The sequence below is a fragment of the Myotis yumanensis genome, unplaced genomic scaffold (genome assembly GCF_028538775.1).
Source record: "Myotis yumanensis isolate MYYU_CA2020_CCGP unplaced genomic scaffold, mMyoYum1.0.hap1 SCAF_3, whole genome shotgun sequence".
NCBI lineage: Eukaryota > Metazoa > Chordata > Mammalia > Chiroptera > Vespertilionidae > Myotis > Myotis yumanensis.
Window position 1 is genome coordinate 106,034,768 of NW_027223754.1, and position 19,668 is coordinate 106,054,435.

At 43.4% G+C, this 19,668-nt stretch overlaps 1 protein-coding gene and 1 pseudogene across 4 annotated transcripts in view; one reads left to right on the forward strand and one right to left on the reverse strand.

Moving 5' to 3' along the window:
* The window catches only part of BCL2L13 (BCL2 like 13), a 182,988-nt gene that overhangs the window by 11,622 nt on the left and 151,698 nt on the right, over positions 1-19,668 (reverse strand). The window lies entirely within an intron of this gene.
* The window catches only part of LOC139005134 (RING1 and YY1-binding protein-like), a 28,122-nt pseudogene continuing 11,192 nt past the window's right edge, over positions 2,739-19,668 (forward strand).

Below are 19,668 nucleotides of genomic sequence, written 5' to 3' on the forward strand. Positions count from 1 at the left end.
CCCCAAAGTTAAGAAAAGAAGTCACCAGGAAAGGTACTAAAGGAAACAGAGGCATGCAACATGTCAGAAAAAGAATTCAGAGTAAGGGTCATACAGTTTCTTTTTATATATATATATATATATATATATATTATTGATTTTTTTTTTTTTTTACAGAGAGGAAGAGAGAGGGATAGAGAGTTAGAAACATTGATGAGAGAGAAACATCGATCAGCTGCCTCCTGCACACCTCCTACTGGGGATGTGCCTGCAACCAAGGTACATGCCCTTGACCGGAATCGAACCTGGGACCCTTCAGTCCGCAGGCTGACTATCTATCCACTGAGCCAAACCAGTCAGGGCATGGGGTCATACAGTTTCTAAATCGTCTGGATAAGAAAATCAACAACTTACATAGGAATCATCAAGAGGAAATAAAGAGTGATATAGCTACAATAAAAAACACTATGGAGCCCTAGACAGTTTGGCTCAGTGAATAGAGTGTCGGCCTGTGGACTCAAGGGTCCCAGGTTCAATCCTGGTCAAGGGCCTATCCCCTGCTTGTGGGCACATACCCAATAGGGAGTGTGTAGGAGGCAGCTGATCAATGTTTCTCTCTCATCGATGTTTCTAACTCTCTATCCCTCTCCCTTCCTCTCTGTAAAAAATCAATACAATATATTTTTAAAAAACCACTATGGAATGTTTCAACAGTGGACTAGAAGAAGTGGAAGACCGAATTAGCAAATTAGAAGACAGGGCAGAAAACACACACAATCTGAACAGCAATTGGAAAAAAAATTAGAAAGCATGAGGAGAGCCTAAGGGAGCTTTGGGACAACATGAAATGAAGCAACATACGTATATTAGGGATGCCAGAATGACAAGAAGAGCAGGAAAGATTAGAAAACCTATTTGAAGAAATAATGTCAGAAAACTTCCCTGATTTTGGGAAGAAAAACGTCACACAAGCACAGAGAGTCACAAACAAGATGAACCCAAAAGACCCACACCAAGACATGTCGTAATTACAATGGCAAACGTTAATGACAAAGAGGGAATCTTAAAGGCTGCAAGAGAGACAGAGAGTTACCTACAAGGGACCCGCCATTAGATTATCAAATGATTTCTCAACAGAAACACATCAGGCCAGAAAGGAATGGAAGGCAGTATAAAAAGTGATGCAAAGGAAGGGACTGAATCCAAGAATACTCTATCCAGTAAGGCTATCATTCAAAATTGAAGGGGCAATCAGGAGCTTCACAGACAAAAAAAAAAAAAAAAAAAAAAGGCTAAAGGAGTATATCACTATCAAGCCAGCAATGCAAGAAATGCTAAAGGGACTGTTGTAAAAAGAAGAAATAGAAAGAGAAGAAGGAACACAGGCACAAAAAATAAAAATGGCTACAAACAAGTACCTATCAATAATAACCTTAAATGTAAATGGACTAAATGCTCCAATCAAAAGACACAGAGTAGCTGAATGGATAAGAAAACATGACCCATATATATGCTGTCTACAAGGGACCCACCTCAAAATAAGGGACTCACACGGACTGAAAGTTAAGGGATGGAAAATTATCTTTAATGGAAATGAAAAAAAAAAAAAGCTGGGGTAACAATACTTATACCTGACAAAATAGACCTCAAAATGCAGGCCATAACAAGAATAAGGAAGGCCAGTTCACAATTCTAAAGGGATCGATACAACAGGATATAACTCTGGTAACCATATATGCACCCAATGCAGGAGCACCCAAATACGTTTTAAAAAAAAACAAAACAAACAAACTTCTGGAAGATATCAAGGGAGAGACGGACAACAATACAATCATAATAGGGGACTTTAATATCCCACTGATATCACTGGATAAATCCTCTAGACAAAAAATCAACAAAGAAATAGCAATCCTAACTGACTTGCCAGATCAAATTGACTTAATTGACATCTTCAAAACATTTCACCCCAAAGCTACAGAATATACATTCTTCTTAACACTTGGAGTGGGGGAAACGAGTTAAGTCGGCTCGCGTGAATTGCTCGTACTCTGCGGGAGCCGTCTTAACTCGGTTCATATAGATTTGCGGTGGAGTGCGGGAAACGTGTAAACTCGGGCCGATTGTAACTGCGTATTACCAAATATTTGTTTGTTTGCCGTTCACAAAGATACCTACCTACGTATGCGAACCGTTTCATACCCATTGGGGTAATAGGTATCATAAAAATCCCTGATTTTGCACGGGAAACCTAAATAATTGCCCGCGCCATCTTATATTTTGGCGGGAAATTCACCCCACACCGGAGTGTTAAGTGCACATGGGACATTTTCAAAGATAGACCACATATTGGGTCACAGGCAAAGCCCATCCAAATTCAAGAAGATTGAAACCATATCAAGCATCTTCTCAGACCACAATGGCATATTAGAAATCAACTACAATAACAATAAAAAAAATTCAAACACTTGGAAGCTTAATAGTATGCTATTAAACAATGAGTGGGTTACCAAAGAGATCAAAGAAGAAATAAAACCATCCTGGAAACAAATGACAATGAAAACACAACAATCCAAAATCTATGGGACACAATGAAGTAGTCCTGAGAGGGAAGTTCATAGCATTACTGGTCTACCTCAAAAAACAAGAAACACTGGTAATCCTATATAATAAAAGCCTAATATGCAAATTGTTCCACAGGGAGTTCAACCGGGAGTTTGCTCACTATGATGTGCGTTCACCACTAGGGGGTGGCGCAGAACATGGTGGCACTGACAGCCAGCAGCAGTGGAGGCGCTGTTGGCCTGATAGGCCCCAACAAGAGCGAGCAGGCACCCAATTGCCCTACTGATCGCCCTGCAGACGGCAACCAGCAGCAGCTGCAGGGGGCCCGGCCCAGACTGATTGCCCCGCAGACGGTAACCAACGGCAGTGGCAGGGGGTGGGGCTGCCGCCTCTCGCACAGGCACTGGGGTGGGCCTGGCCCCAATCTATCACCCCGCAGGTGGAATGGTGGAGCAGGTGAGGGGCAGTGTCAGGGAATAGCAAGATGCCAGGTGGGGATGCAGGGCTGCGAAGCTGGGTGCATGAACTGGGGCTGCGAGCCTGGGGGTGCAAGCTGGGGCCTGATCCCCACAGGCCACCCCGAGGGAATCCACCCATGCACGAATTTGTGTACCAGGCCTCTAGTAACTTATCTAACACTACAACTTAAAGAATTAGAAAGAGTGCAACAAGAAAAGCCCAGAGTGAGCAGAAGAAAGGAGATAATAAAGATCAGAGCAGAAATAAATGACACAGAGATAAAAATAAAAACAAACAATACAAAAGATCAATGAGACCAAGAGCTGGTTCTTTAAAAAACAAAACAAAACAAGATTAATGAACCTCTAGCGAGGCTCACCAAGAAGCAAAGAGAGAGGACCCAAGTTAACAAAATCAGAAATGAAAGAGGCGAAATAACAGACCCCACAGAAATACAAAGGATTATAAAAAAATACTATGAACAACTCTATTCCAACAAACTGGACAATCTAGAAGGAATGCACATATTCCTAGAAAAATACAATCTTCCAAAACTCAATCAGGAAAAATAAAAAAATCTTGAATAGGCCAGTAACTATGGAGGAAATTGAAGCAGCAATAAAAAAAACTTCCGGCAAACAAAAGCCCTGGGCAGACGGTTTCACAGGGGAGTTTTACCAAACATTCAAAGATGAACTAACACCTATCCTCCTCAGACTATTTCAAAAAATTCAAGAGGAAGAAACACTTCCAAGCTCTTTCTATGAAGCCAGCATTAACCTAATCCCAAAATCAGATAAAGACAACACAAAGAAAGAGAATTATAGGCCAATATCCCTCATGAACACAGATGCTAAAATCCTCAACAAAATTCTAGCAAATTGGGTCCAGCATCACATTAGAAAGATCATACACCATGACCAAGTGGGATTTATTCCAAGTATGCAAAGATGGTACAATATCCGCAAATCAATATACATCATTGAAAGGGTTAAAGATAAATGGGGCAGAGGAAACTTATTGTGCTTAACAGGTATCTTGCAGAAAGCTTGCAGCCTTGAGCTCCGCATAGCCTAGATAACCACTAGACATCTGGCGATAGGAGGAACCAAGGACAGACCAGACCCTTAGATCAGCAGAAACAGCTTGCAGCCAGCAGAAGTTAATAAAAATCTGCCTCTCCCTTCAGTCTCCACTGATTCCTTTTTTGGACTCAGCCCACTTGCACCCAGGTGTCTGGAATAAAAGTTCTTTTGATACATTATGGCCTCATGTCATAGGTGTGCGACCCCCACCCATTCTGAACCTTTCAGTGATATATCACATAAACAAATTGAGAGATAAAAATCACATAGTCACATCAATTGATGCAGAAAAAGCATTTGACAAAATCCAACACTCTTTCTTGATAAAAACCCTCAGCAAAGTGGAATAGAGGGCTCATACCTCAACATAATAAAAGCCTTATATGACAAACCTACAGCCAACATCATACTCAAAGGGCAAAAGCCAAAACTATTTCCCTTAAGAACAGGAACAATACAGGGATGCCCATTCTCACCACTACTATTCGACATAGTACTGGAAGTGTTAGCCATAGTGATAAGACAAGAAGAAGAAATAAAAGGTATCCAAATTGGAAAAGAAGGAGTAAAACTGTCATTATTTGCAGATGACATGATATTGTACATAGAAAACCCTAAAGCAAGCATGTCAAACTCATGGCCCACAACGAATATTTTGGCGGCCTACCCAATATAACAGTATGTAAGAAATGGTTTAATAAAAATTTCATCACTTAATTTTTACAATATCTTGTTATACACTACTAGAGGCCCAGTGCACAAAAATTTGTGCACTCGCGGGGGGAGGGGGGTCCCCCAGCCCGGCCTGTGCCCTCTCGCAGTCTGGGACCCCTCAGGAGATAATGACCTGCTGGCTTAGGCCTGCTCCCGGGTGGCAGAGGGCAGGCCCAATCCCTAGGTGCAGCCCCTGGTCAGGCTCAGAGCAGGGCCGATTGGGGAGTTGGGACGCTGCCCCGTCATGCACAGAGCAGGGCGGATCAGGAGGTTGTGATGCCACCCTCAGTCACACTCAGGGTAGGGCCGATCAGGGGGTTGGGGCGCTGCCCCCTGTCACAGAGTAGGGCTAATCAGGGGGTTGGGGCACTGCCCCCTGCTACTCACAGAGCAGGGCCAATCAGGGGGTTGGGGCGCTGCCCCCTGTCACTCACAGAGCAGGGCCCATCAGGGGGGTTGGGGCTCCGTACCCTGTCACACACAGAGCAGGGCTGATCAGGGGGTTGGGGAGCTCCCCCCTATCAGGCACAGAGCAGGGCTGATCAGGGGGTTGGGGCGTCTTCCCCTGTCACGAACAGAGCAGGGCAGATAGGGAGGTTGAGGCCCCTCCCCCTGTCACACACAGAGCCTCAGGGCAATCAGGGATTTGGTCAATGCCCCCTGTCATGCTGATCCCGGTGCCGGGAGGCCTGCGGCTCCGCTGATCCCGGTGCCGGGAGGCATATTACCCTTTTACTATATAGGATAGAGGCCTGGTGCACGGGTGGGGGCTGGCTGGTTTGCCCTGAAGGGTGTCCTGGATCAGGGTGGGGGTCCCCACTGGGGTGCCTGGTCAGTCTGGGTGAGGGGCTGAGGGCCGTTTTCTGGCTGGCGGCTGACTGAAGCTCCCAACTGCTCCTTTTTTTCTTTTTTCTTTTTCTATTCTGGACCAGCTTTAGCTCTGAGGCCTCGCTGCTGAAAGCAGGTTTCTGGCCTTTACCTTCTGTATTTGATACAATGTTGCGGTCCGGCTGGCTGAACCCGGCTGACTGAAAGCCGGTTTCTGGGGTTTTGTTTAGCTTCTATATTTGCAACATAGTTTCTTAGAGTTGCAGCTGAGAGGCCGGCAAGTCCGGCGGGGAACGCTGGAGTCCGCAGTCACTGGAGCAAGCAAGCCTCCCTGTTCGCTTCAGTGCATGGCTGCCGCCGCCATCTTGGCTGACAGTTAATTTGCATAAGGATATGCTGATTAGCCAATGGGAAGGGTAGCGGTCCTACGGTGATTACCATGTTTCTCTTTTATTAGTGTAGATTATTATTTTTATTATTATTAAATCTTTATTGTTCAGATTATTACAGTTGTTTGTCTTTTTTCCCCCCATAGCTCCCCTCCACCCAGTTCCCACCCCACCCTCTGCCCTTACTCCCTCTAATATCCTCATCCATAGGTGTACGATTTTTGTCCAGTCTCTTCCTGCACCCCCCACACCCCTGTCCCCCTGAGAATTGTCAGTCCACTCCCTTTCTATGCCCCTGATTCTATTATATTCACCAGTTTATTCTGTTCATCAGATTTTTTTATTCACTTGATTTTTAGATTCACTTGATAGATATGTATTTGTTGTTCATAATTTTTATCTTTACCTTTTTCTTCTTCTTCCTCTTCTTAAAGAATACCTTTCAGCATTTCATATAATACTGGTTTGGTGGTGATGAACTCTTTTAGCTTTTTCTGATCTGTGAAGCTCTTTATCTGACCTTCAATTTTGAATGACAGCTTTGCTGGGTAGAGTAACCTTGGTTGTAGGTACTTGCCATTCATCACTTTGAATATTTCTTGCCACTCCCTTCAGGCCTGCATAGTTTCTATTGAGAAATCAGCTGACAGTCGAATGGGTACTCCCATGTTGGTAACTGACTTTTTTTCTCTTGTTGCTTTTAAGATTCTCTCTTTGTCTTTTGCTCTTGGCATTTTAATTATGATGTGGTCTTCTTTGGATTCGTCTTGTTTGGGGTTCTCTATGCTTCCTGGACTTGTAAGTCTATTTCTTTCACCGGTAGGGGAAAGTGTTCTGTCATTACTTCTTCAAATAGGTTTTCCATATCTTGCTCGCTCTCTTCTTCTGGCACCCCCATAATTCAGATGTTGGTACGCTTGAAGTTGTCCCAGAGGCTCCTTACACTATCTTCATATTTTTGGATTCTCTTTTCATTTTGCTTTTCCAGTTGGGTGTTTTTTGCTTCTTCGTATTTCAAATCTTTGACTTGATTCTTGCGATCCTCTAGTCTGCTGTTGGATCTCTGTATATTATTCTTTATTTCAGTCAGTGTATGCTTAATTTCTAGTTGGTCCTTTTTCATATCCTTGAAAGTCTCACTAAATTTATCGGCAGTTTCTAGAAAAGTCTTGAAAAACCTTTTAACCGTGGTTTTGAACTCTATATCCAGTAGTTTGCTTTCCTCCATTTCTGTCATTTGTGACCTGTTTCTTTGTCTCCACATTTTGGCTGCTTCCCTGTGTTGATAGAGTGGCTTTCTGTGTTAGATGTCCTATAGGGCCCAGTGGCTCAGCCTCCCCAATTACCTGAGGTGGACACTCTTAGTGCACCCCTTTGTGGGCTTTGTGCACAGTCTTGTTGTAGTTAAGCCTTGATTGTTGTTGGTATCACTGGGAGGAATTGACCTCCAGGCCAATTGGCTGTGAGAATCAGCTGTGTCTACTGTGAGAGAACTTCTGTGCTGGAGACACCCTTCTGGGGCAAGACTTGCTTCAGTGGGGCTTTGGTGCTCACTGAGTCTGCCCCCTGAGTGTGTCCCTTATGGATCTGAGGAGTTGTAATCTGGATGGTCCCACTCTGACCACTGGGTACACTGGCACTTGGATCTCTAAGGAGGTGCTAATTTAGCCTCTGCCTGAGGCTACCCAGCAGGAGCTACGGAGAGATCTGCAGATTCCTCTTCCTTGTTTGGGGTTTGGAGATGCCCAGATGAGGCCCCGCTGTGAAGCAATGCAAGTTGCTGTGGGGCCTTGGGCCTTCTTTTGGATGTTCTGGGTCTCTCTGACCCAGCTGCAGTTTGTTAGGTAATTTTAGATTGCAAAGAGCCAGACCATTCATATGCAAAAGCCTCTGCGCACAGCTTGGGTGGGGTGGGGTCTCAGGGAATCAACAGGGCGGAGCAAACAGCTATGGCTGATCCTCAGTCCTACCCTAAGAGGCCCCGGGTCTCAGTGTCCCGCGGTAATTGCTGCAAGCACCTCTGAGAGAAAGCCGCCCTCGAGTTCCGCCCCATGCCAGACAGTCCAGTTTCTCCCTGTATGAGTCTGGGTCCCCAGAGACTTGCCCAGAACTGGAGTTCAGAGTAGTCGGGAGCTTGAGACTCCCTCCCAATTGAAAAAGACAACCGCGTCCTCAGTTGCCAGCCCTTTCCACGTGCGCCTCCGTACCTCTGCACTTTACTTCCGCACCTCCTCTGAGTCAGTGTGCTTTTCTCTTTCCTTCTAGTTGTAGAATTTCCACTCAGCCAGCCTTCCTGTGGTTCTGGATGATGTCCATTTTGTCTTTTAGATGTATTTTTGAAGTGGTTGTGCGAGGCAGCCATTTCCGGTGTTTACCTATGCCGCCATCTTGGTCTATTCTTTACATAATTATTAGTAATGAACTACAACATTCACTAATCACTGATTGCTATAATCATGTTGCATTTATTTCTCTTATGAGCCTTATGCACAGGTGCACCATTTTTCTACACTAATACTAGCAGCGAATATTTTAGCAGCTGACTGCCACATCATTAGTCTTGTACCGACTTGTTTGGTGTACACAACAGGAAATATTTTGCTTTCAGAGAACAAGAAAAATAGCTTTATTTGTGTTATGCTTAATAATTTGTGCAGTTATTCAGTGTCTGGTAAGTTAATGTTCAAGGAAGAGTATTAATTTTTATTAAAATGTTCTATTGTTTTATGTTAACACCAGAAATCTATGGCTTTTTTATACACCAATAGTGAACTTATGGAAAGAGAAATTAAAAAAACAATTCCATTTATCATTGCAACCATGATACCTAGGAGTAAACCCTTTGTATGCCATAAGTGTCTATAGACACTTTAAAAAGCCATTTTCCATGAGAATTTTCAACTGAAAATATTCAAGAGCACCCGAATTGTGAGTAATATATTTATTTTTATAATATTCATTGCAAACTGATTTTTAAAATTAAATTCAAAATATCATGGCATGTGGGGATGGTTTCCATTTTGGACCTGTGGCAGTTAACTGGTTAACTAAGGAGGTACAAGACCTGTACTTGGAAAACTCTAGGACATTGGAAAAAGAGGTAGAGGAAGAAATAAACAAATGGAAGAATATACTGTGTTCATGGATTGGTAGAATCAACATCTTTAAAATGTCCATACTACCCAAAGCAATCTATAGATTAAATGCACTCCCCAATAAAATGCGAACAGCATACTTCAAAGACCTAGAACAGCCGTGGGCAAACTACGGCCCGCGGGCCGGATCCGGCCCGTTCGGCTGTTCTATCCGGCCTGCGGAGCCGAAAGAGCGGACGGTTCTCTTGCTCTCCCCTCCGCTCCTTCACCAGCAGCAGTGTTAACATGGCAACGTCGGGAAACACGGCCTCAGCTCCTTCTTCTGAGTGGGCGGATTTATATCCGCCCATTCAGTAGAAGGAACAACCTCTCAATCTTCCAGAGGCTCCTTGTAATGCCCGCAGACTCGTCTCCCGACATCACCCTGGGAATGCGTAGACACGTTATCATGGTGATGTAGGGAGACACGCCCCTGGAGAGCACAGTATCAGAGCCTTTCTGAGGTAAGATTAAGAGCTCTACTCAAACACATTTTTTTCCTGTTCCCACATTCTGTACATCACAATGACTTGTTAATAAAACAACAAAGACTTTCAGCTTTTAGGGCTTGTATCCACTGCAGTTTTTTTTCCCACTGCGGACGTGCGCAGCAGGGAAAAAGACACACAGAGGACATGTCACACTAGCCATGCTGCGGCTGCATTTTTTTGCTGATACGGATGCGGTATCAGTAATGCTACCGTGGCCACTAACTGCATGTGTTAGCGGCTAAACAAATGCATTTTGCGCTGCGTTTGCTTCTCCCCCTTGCGCCTGTAAAAATGCGTGCTACAGGGCATTTGTGTTAACATGCACCACTGCACATTAGCATCAACGCAAACATGATGGAAACCTGTGTACCCTGCATTAACCCTAGCTGCGCTGCACTGCAGTACTGCACCACACTGCAACGGCAGCACGGCTAGTGTGAACGAACCCTAATTCAGTGGGTTGAACAAAAAGATTGTATAGAAATGTGATGAACTAAAGATTTTATTACAAAATCGCTTAATTTCAGGGTTTCAGAAGTAATATGACAAATGAAAAACTAAAAATCAAATGTTCATATCTAATACTTGGATGAAACCCTTTCCTGGTAATGACAGCCTGAAGTCTTGTACTTATGGACATCACCAGATGCTGGGTTTTCTCCTTTGTGATGCTCTGATAGGCTGTCACAGTAGGGGTATATATATATATAAATATCCTGCCATTTCCAGCTTTTAATAAGAAAAACTGTTGCAATGGGCATTTAAAAGTGGCACTTGGTTGTTTTTATAGAGTTCAGTGGATGCAATCTGACATTGATAATGGGCTCTTTCACACTATGTGCACTGCGGCTGTTTTTTGCCAGTAACGGAAGCGCTAGTGGTAACTACTGGTTACCCATGTTTTGCACTGGCCTAGCACCTCCCATACAAGTGTGTCTGGAAGACACAGCAATGTGCAGCTATGTGTGTTACCATAAACAAAGGGCCTGTGTGAAAGATACACAGGTTTCCTATGGAGGAAAGGGGTTGTTCTCTATGGTCAGGGTGTACCTCTGTCCCATGTCTGAACTTTTTCAGATGATTTTGTTATATATATATTTTTTAGAAGACCAAAAATGTTATAGTAGAGCAAATTTAATCACTTGTTTTTATACTTTACTGTCTTATTTTAGTAAAGAATTTAATAAGAGAATGGTACTGTTGGTTTTAGCCCAATATTAAACATGAGTGGACCAAAGAAAAGGAAAGTGGACAGTGAATGCCAAGTGTTTAAGAGGGAGTGGACAACAAAATATTTTTTCACCGAAGTCCGATCAATGCTGGTATGTCTGATATGCCGGGAAACACTTGCAGTCTTCAAAGAGTACAATCTCAGCCGTCACTTTGCCACAAAGCATGGCAACTATGCTAGCAAGCAGTCACCTCAAGAACGGGAGGCTACTGCACAGAGGTTGATGGCTAAATTACAGGCTCAGCAAAATGTCTTTCACAGACAAACTGCAATTCAAGAGACAACTACCAAAGCAAGTTTTATGCTATCATTCAAATTAGCAAAAGCTAGCAAACCTCTCTCTGAAGGCGAGTTTTTGAAAGAATGTATGATAGAGACAGCAGGTCTCTTGTGTCCAGAGAGCAAAGGCAAGTTTGAAAAACTCAGCTTATCGTGCAGGACAGTGACTCATCGAGTGGAACTGATTGATGAAGACTTGGCCAGCAAGTTAAATAGTAAGGCAGAGTTCTTTAAGTTTTATTCACTAGCATTGGATGAAAGTAATGACGTAAAGGACACTGCTCAGCTCTTAATTTTTATCCGAGGGATTAGTGACAATTTTGAAATTACGGAAGAGTTTTTAGCCATGGAGCCACTGAAAGGAAAAACACGGGGAGAGGACTTGAATGACCGGGTGTCTACTGTCATCGAGAAAATGAAGCTACCATGGAGTAAACTTGCTAATGTCACGACAGATGGATCTCCAAATTTAACTGGAAAAAATGTTGGACTGCTAAAAAGAATTCAGGATAAAGTGAAAGAGGAGAACCCTAACCAAGATGTTATTTTTCTTCACTGTATTATTCACCAGGAATCATTGTGCAAGTCTATATTACAACTTAATCATGTTGTTAATCCAGTCGTAAAGCTTGTTAATTTCATTCAAGCAAAGGGACTTCAGCACCGTCAGTTTATTAAGTTTCTGGAGGAAACTGATGCGGATCACCACGACTTACTTTACCACTCTCGTGTCCGCTGGTTGAGTTTGGGCAAAGTTTTCCAACGAGTGTGGGAGCTCAAAGAAGAGATTGGTGCATTTTTGAACTTAAAGGGGAAGTCTGGCGAATTTACTGAGGTGAGTGACAAGAATTGGCTGTGTGACTTTGCATTTGCTGTAGATATATTTTCACATTTGAATGAGTTAAATGTGAAGCTACAGGGAAAAGATCAGTATGTACATGACATGTACACTAATGTGAAAGCCTTTAAATCGAAGCTGATTTTCTTTTTCAGACAAATTTCAGACAAAGTCTTCACTCATTTTGCCACACTAGCCACACAGAAGGAGACCATCCAAAACGTGAAGAAATACAGCGAATCACTGGATGACCTGCATGCAGAATTCTATCGTCGGTTTTCTGATGTTGAAAAAATTGACCAGTCACTTCAACTGGTGGCCTGTCCTTTGTCACAAAACCCTGAAACAGCACCAGAAGAGGTGCAACTGGAACTCATCGATCTTCAGTCTGACTTTGTCCTAAAGGAGAAATTCAGCTCTCTTTAACTAAGAGACTTCTATGCTTCACTTAGAGAAGCCACTTTCCCAAACATCCGGAGGATGGCACAGAAGATACTGGTGCTGTTTGGGTCAACCTATGTTTGTGAGCAGACATTTAGCGTCGTGAACATCAACAAAGCCCCTCACAGATCCAGCTTAACTGACGAACACCTCAGATCTATCCTGAGAATAGCCACAACAAAACTAACTCCAGACTTTGATGCATTAGCTAAAAAAGGAGACCAACAACACTGTTCCCACTGAAGTTGATGTTTTAAAGACCAAAAACCTTTCAACCCAGTCTACATTGCCATCTACATCTACGTCCCGGGCATAATTTGGAAGTTGTACTAAAGAAAATGTTTAATTTACTGTTTACACATTTTGTTCTTTTCTATTTGTTTTAGTTTTAAATTATTTTATTATATTTAAGTTTAATTTGAAAGGCTTTTGTACCTTTCCTTTGTTAGGCAATTTTATTTTGCCTTTGCCATCTTCAATATAAGGTATGTTATTGTGCTATGATTCCTCCATTTTTTGAAGTTTCAAATTATAATAATTAGTGTTTACATTCTTCTTGTTAAAATGTTTGAAATGAATAAAACTATTGAAATAAAAAAAAAAAAAAAGACTGTACCCTTTTATGTAATGATGCTTACTGTGAATTTATATTAGTTCACACAAACACTCTATCCATGCTTTTGTTCTGACCCTCCGGTCCAGTTTAAGAACCCATTGTGGCCCTCGAGTCAAAAAGTTTGCCCACCCCTGGCCTAGAACAATCTCTCCAAAAATGCATCTGGAATAAAAAAAGACCCTGAATAGAGGCAGCAATCTTGAGAAAGAACAAAATTGGAGGGATCACAATACCAGATATCAAGCCACTGTTCTCAAAACTGCCTGGTACTGGCATAAGAACAGACATATAGACCAGTGGAACAGAACATAGAACCCAGAAATCGACCCAAGCCATTATACTCAATTAATATTTGACAAAAGAGGCAAGAGCATACAATGGAATTAAGACAGTCTCTTCAATAAATGGTGTTGGGAAAATTGGACAAGTACATGCAAAAAAATGAAACTAGACCACGTACTTACACCATACACAAAAATGAACTCAAAATAGATAAAGGCCTTAAATGTAAGATAAGAAACCATAAGAATCTGAGAAATCTTAGAAGAATCCACAGGCAGCAAAATAGCAGACATTTGTTGTAGTTATATCTTTACCGATACGGATCCTAGAGCAATGGAAACTAAGGAGAAAATAAACAAATGGGACTACATCAAAATAAAAAGCTTCTGTACAGCAAAAGAAACCATCAACAAAACAAGAAAGCCCACTGCATGGGAGAATATATTTGCCAATGTTATCACTGATAAGGGTTTAATCTCCAACATTTATAGGGAACTCATACAACTTAACAAAAGGAAGATAAACAATCCAATCAAAAAATGAGCAAAGGACCTAAATAGACACTTTTTGAAAGAGGACAAACTAGGGTATATGAAGTGATACTCACTGTGGTTTTGATTTGCATTTCCTTAATGACTAATGATGCTGAACATCTTTTCATGTGCTTACTGGCTATCTGTGTATCTCTGGAACAACATCTATTCAAATCTGCTGCCCATTGTTAACTTGGCTTGTTTTTTATTATTGAACTAGAGGCCCAGTGAACGAAATTTGTGCACTGGAGGAGTGTCCGTCAGCCCAGCCTGCACCCTCTCCAATCTGGGACCCCTCAGGTACAGGTTTAGAAGGATCAGGCCTAAATTGGCAGTCAGACATCCCTGTCACAATCCAGGACCGCTGGCTCCTAACCACTCACCTGCCTGCCTGCCTGATTGACCCTAACTGCTTCTGCCTGCCAGTCTGATCGACCCCAAACCACTCCCCTGCTGGCCTGATTGACGCCTAACTGCTCCCCTACCGGCCCAATCACCCCCAACTGCCCTCCCCTGCAGGCCCGGTCGCCCCCAGCTGCCCTCTGCCAGCCTGATCTCACCCTCAACTGCCCTCCCCTGTCAGCCTGATGGCCCCCAACTATCCTCCCCTGCAGGCCCGGTCGCCCCCAACTGCCCTTCCATGCCAGCCTGGTCGCCCCCAACTGCCCTCCCCTGCCAGCCTGAATGCTCACAACTGCCCTCCCCTGCGGGCCATCTTGTGACAACATGGGGGCGGCCATCTTGTGATGACACTAGGGCACAAGGGCCACCTAGGCTTTTATTAGTATAGATTGTTAAAATACTTAACTTTTGCCCTGGCTGGTTTGGCTCAGTGGATAGAGCGTCGGCCTGTGGACTGAAGGGTCCCAGGTTTGATTCCGGTCAAGGGCACATGCCCGGGTTGTGGACTCAATCCCCAGTAGGGGACATGCATGAGGCAGCTGATCGATGATTCTCTCTCATCACTGATGTTTCTCTCTCTCTCTCCCTCTCGCTTCCTTTCTAAAATCAATAAAAATATATTTTTTTTAAAAAAGACTTAACTTTTATTCTTGAACAAGACTGACACACAGGTGGACATTAAAGTAACCAATTGTTTGGGGGTGAATCTAAAGAAAGCATACTGGTACAGGTAAAGTACCAAAGTAACCAGTAACTATATTAGTTTATTTTTTTAAAAGCTTTCTTTATTTTATTTGTATTTTAAACATATTTTTATTGATTTTTTAAAAGAGAGACTGGAAGGGTGAGGGAGGAGGAGAGAGAGAGAAAGAAAAGAGAGAAACACTGATCATCAATTGGTTGCCTTTCTCATGCTGGGGATCGAACCCGCAACTTGGGTGTGTGTCCTGACTTGAGAATTGAACCAGTGACCTTTTGGTGCACAGGATGGCGCTCAACCAACTGAGCTACACTAGCCAGGAATCGTATATAATAAAAGAGAAACATGTAAATGGACTGTCCCTCCACTATGCTCACCAGCCAATCAGGAGTGAGTATGCAAATTAACCCGACAAAGATGGCAGATTAATTTGCATGCACAGGCGCCCGGCGTAGAGCAGAGCGGGAGAGCCAGAGGCTTGGGGGGACATGGCTCCCTCGGTCACTCCCAGCGACCGAGGGAGCCACACCCCCCAAGCCGCCAGGTGGAGAGCACAGTGGAAGAGCCGGCAGAGAGTGGAGCGGCTTGAGGGACTTGGCTCCCCAAGCCGCCAGATGGAGAGCAGAGAGGGAGAGCTGGCGGCTTGGAGGACTTGGTAGAGTGGGAGGCTGTGGGACAGAGACAGAGCAGGAAGGGAAAACCAAGAGCGCGGGCAGCACCAGGAATTCTGGGAATAGTCGTTCTGATGGCAGCCCCAGGACTGGAAGCGGAAGCCCAGAGCGCGGGGAGCACTAGGAATGCTGAGAACTGTAGTTCTGGTGGCAGACAGATCTCCTAGACCAGGGGCGGGCAAACCCCGGCATGTGTGCCAAACATGGCATGCCAGTAACTTTTGCTGGCACACGAAACCCTCTCTTATAATCTTCCATTTACAATTTTTTTTTAATATCGACATTTTTATTTTTCAGATAAATTCAGTGTAGGTACATCTTAGATAAATAATTTTACATAAGAAGTTATCTTAAAGACCACAGACATGGATTTACGAGAGAGGGGAAAAGCAATTTCTATGCCTCTGCCTTAACTCTCCCTGCCTTCCTAGATCCAACCAGTGTTTTGGTTTCATCCACATACGCTTGTGAATCTTTGTTCTCAGTGATGAATTTTGTTAAGTCTCATAATAGGAGTAGCCTGACGGATGAAAGTAGTAGCTCGTGCATATCTCTGAAGGTCACAAAATATAAACCAGATGTAAAATCTCTGTCATCAGTGATGCAGCAGCAAAAGTCCCACTGATAATATCAAATGGAGTCATAGAGTTTTCTGTCGCACTATCAGTGTACATGTATACATTAAAAAATAAATGTATTTTTCATCATCATATACTGTGTTTTTGTCACGCAAATGAATTTTATTATTTCTTCAAGGTTCTTCACATACATACACCTTAAGAGATATCAAGTAGGCATAACATGTTCTCAAAAAATTAGGGTTGGCACGCAGAAGAATTTTGAGTCAGAGATTTTGCTGGTTTTGGCACGCACTCACAAAAAGGTTGCCCACCCCTGTCCTAGACACTAGAGCAAAATGAGCCTGGAGCAAGTTACTGTTACGGTGGGGGATGGAGGGAAAGCAAAGGTGAGAGACATAAGTAAAATCAGAGTGTCTAGGAAAAATTAAAGGGGAGATATCCTAAAACTTCCAGGAAATCTCCACCAATGAGGCAAAGAAAAAAAAAATGCCTCTATTATTTTGTGAGCAACAAACCAAACTGGGTTGGGGGTCTCAGACAATTCGCTCATATGATTGCAAAGACAGACAGAAACTCCCGGATTGGAGAGGGCTCCCCTGAGGGCCCCCAGATTGGAGAGGGTGCAGGTTGGGCTGAGGGACCCACCCCCAGTGCACGAAGTTATTTTTTAAAAAAATCTCTGCCATTAAAAGAAGAAAGATCTCTGCCATTAGTGCCATTCTTCATATAAATGACTTTTCCAAGCTTCAAATTCCACAAGAGGAAAAGAGATACAACTCTAACCTTAGAGGATTCCATCTTTTTTAAACTCTCATTATATTTTCATCAGTATATTCCTATATAATAAAAGCCTAATATGCTAAGTGTCCGGTCATCCAGTCATCCATTCAATCAATCAAAGCGTAATATGCTAATGATATACTAAAGACGCTCAACTGCTCGCTATGATGTGCACTGACGAGGGAGTAGACATTCGACTGGTCGACCAGTCACTATGACATGCACTGACCACCAGGGGGCAGACAGTCGACCGGTTGACCAGTCGCTATAATGTGCACTGACCACCACAGAGTAGACGTTCCTACTGGTAGGTTAGCTTGCTGCTGGGTCCAGCCAATTGGGATAGAGCAAGAAGGGCCAGACATGCCCTAGAGCCCTCCCATGCTCCCTCCCCAGCTGGCCAATCTCCTGCGTCCCTCCCCAGCCATGAACGTGCACCAGTGGGGTTCCTTGACCAGGCCTGTACCTTCTCACAATCCGGGACCCCTCGGGGGATGTCGGAGAGCTGGTTTTGGCCCAATCCCACAGGCCAGGCCGAGCAACCCCACTGGCTGTAATGTAAAACCACCCAACAGTTCTGAGAATATCACTAATGACGGACAACAAAGAGTTCCTTAACGAACAAATGCAGTACATAAAGACCATATACCCATAAGCAGCAGATCACTAATTACAGACAGCCAGAAGAAGAATATAAAATACAAATACCACTTCTACATAATTTGTTTTCATATATTTAATAATTTATTTTAGATAGCATCTATCTCATCACATGCCTTTCCTTTTATTTAATCATTTATTACTGAATATGTATCTCAAAATACATATTCTTAAATATATCTTAATGTATCTAAATATATTTTTCTCTTCTATCAACATTTTCTGCTATTATTCTAATACTAGAGGCCCGGTGCATGGATTTGTGCACTGGTGGGGGGGTGTGGCCTGAGGGGATCTGCTCGCTGTGGGAACACTGCTCATCCTGATTAGCCAAGCAGCTGTGAACCTGCCATCTGAGTGGCTGCTGAATGAGGAAATTAGTCTGAGGTAATATCTTCGGTAAGGCATGTTCCGTGTCCTGGAGGAACCTGGTGGAGAGCTTTGCACCCCAAAGCAACTTGGTGAATGTCCTTGATGTGTGATGCCAGGTTGGTGACACCATCAGGGATGTTCAGGGCAGCTGGGCTCCAAGATCCTCAGACATTAGGACAGCTTCCACAGGGGGTCCACAGTCACGTGCCCTCTTGCCATCTGCCTATGCCAACTCCTCGCAGTCTTTCAAGAACACACCTTACAGGGCTGGTGGGGTCAGGCCAGAGTCTGGATTGTCTCAGGTATTTGATAGGTGCAGAGACTCGGCCTCACCTTGGGCCTGCTAGCGGCTGCTCCTGCTGCGTGAGCAGCTGCTAATCCCAGTGAACCAAGTGGCATTCTCACTGTGGGAGCGCACTGACCAAAAGGGGGCAGCTCCTGCATAGAGCATCTGCCCCCTGGTGGTCAGTGGGCATCACAGCAACTGGTCAACCAGTGGTTCTGGTTGTTATGCCATTAGGCCGCTGGGCTTTTACAAATATAGATAAGCAATCACTATCTTTCATCAGGACTAATGGAAAAAAACTGCTGTCTTTTTATTTTTTATATATTTTTCTTTATTAAGGTATTATATATGTGTCCTTACCCCCATTGTCTGCCACCCCCACCCCTGCTCATGCTCTCAACCCCCTAGTGTTTGTGTCCATTGATTATGCTTATATACATGCATACAAGTCCTTTGGTTCCCCTCATCCTCTCCTGCCTTCCCTCTGAGATTTGATGGTCTGATCAATGATTTCTCTGTCTTTTGAATCTCTTTTGTTAATCAGTTTATGTTGTTCATTATATTCCACAAATGAGTGAGATCATGTGATATTTATCTTTCTCCAACTGACTTATTTTGCTTAGCATAATGCTCTCCAGGTCCATCCATGATGTTGCAAATGGAGTTCCTTCCTTTTTACAGCAACGTAGTATTCTATTGTGTTGCTGTACCACAGTTTTTTAATCCACTCATCTGCTGATGGGCATTTAGGCTGTTTCCAAATCTTAGCTATTGTAAATTGTGCTGCTATGAACATAGGGGAGCATATATCCTTTCGGATGGTGTTTCTAGTTTCGTAGGACATATTCCTAGACGTGGGATCACTGGGTCAAATGAGAGTTCCATTTTTAGTTTTTTGAGGAAACTCCATAATGTTCTCCACAGTGGCTGCACCAGTCTGCATTCCCACCAGCAGTGCATGAGGGGTCCTTTTTCTCCACATCCTCACCAGCACTTGACATTTGCTGATTTGTGGATGATAGCCATTCTGACAGGTGTGAGATGGTTCCTCGTTGTTTTGATTTGCATCTCTCAGATGATTAGTGACTTTGAGCATGTTTTCATGTCTCTTGGCCTTCTGTATGTCTTCTTTTGAAAGGTATCTATTTAGGTCTGTTGCACATTTTTTGATTGGGTTGTTTATCCTTTTTTTGTTAAGTTGTATGAGTTCCCTGTAAATGTTGCAGATTAAACCCTTATCGGAGATAACATTGGCAAATATGTTCTCCCATGCAGTGGGCTTTCTTGTTGTTTTGTTGATGGTTTCTTTTGCTGTGCAGAAGATTTTTATTTTGATGTAGTCTCATTTGTTTATT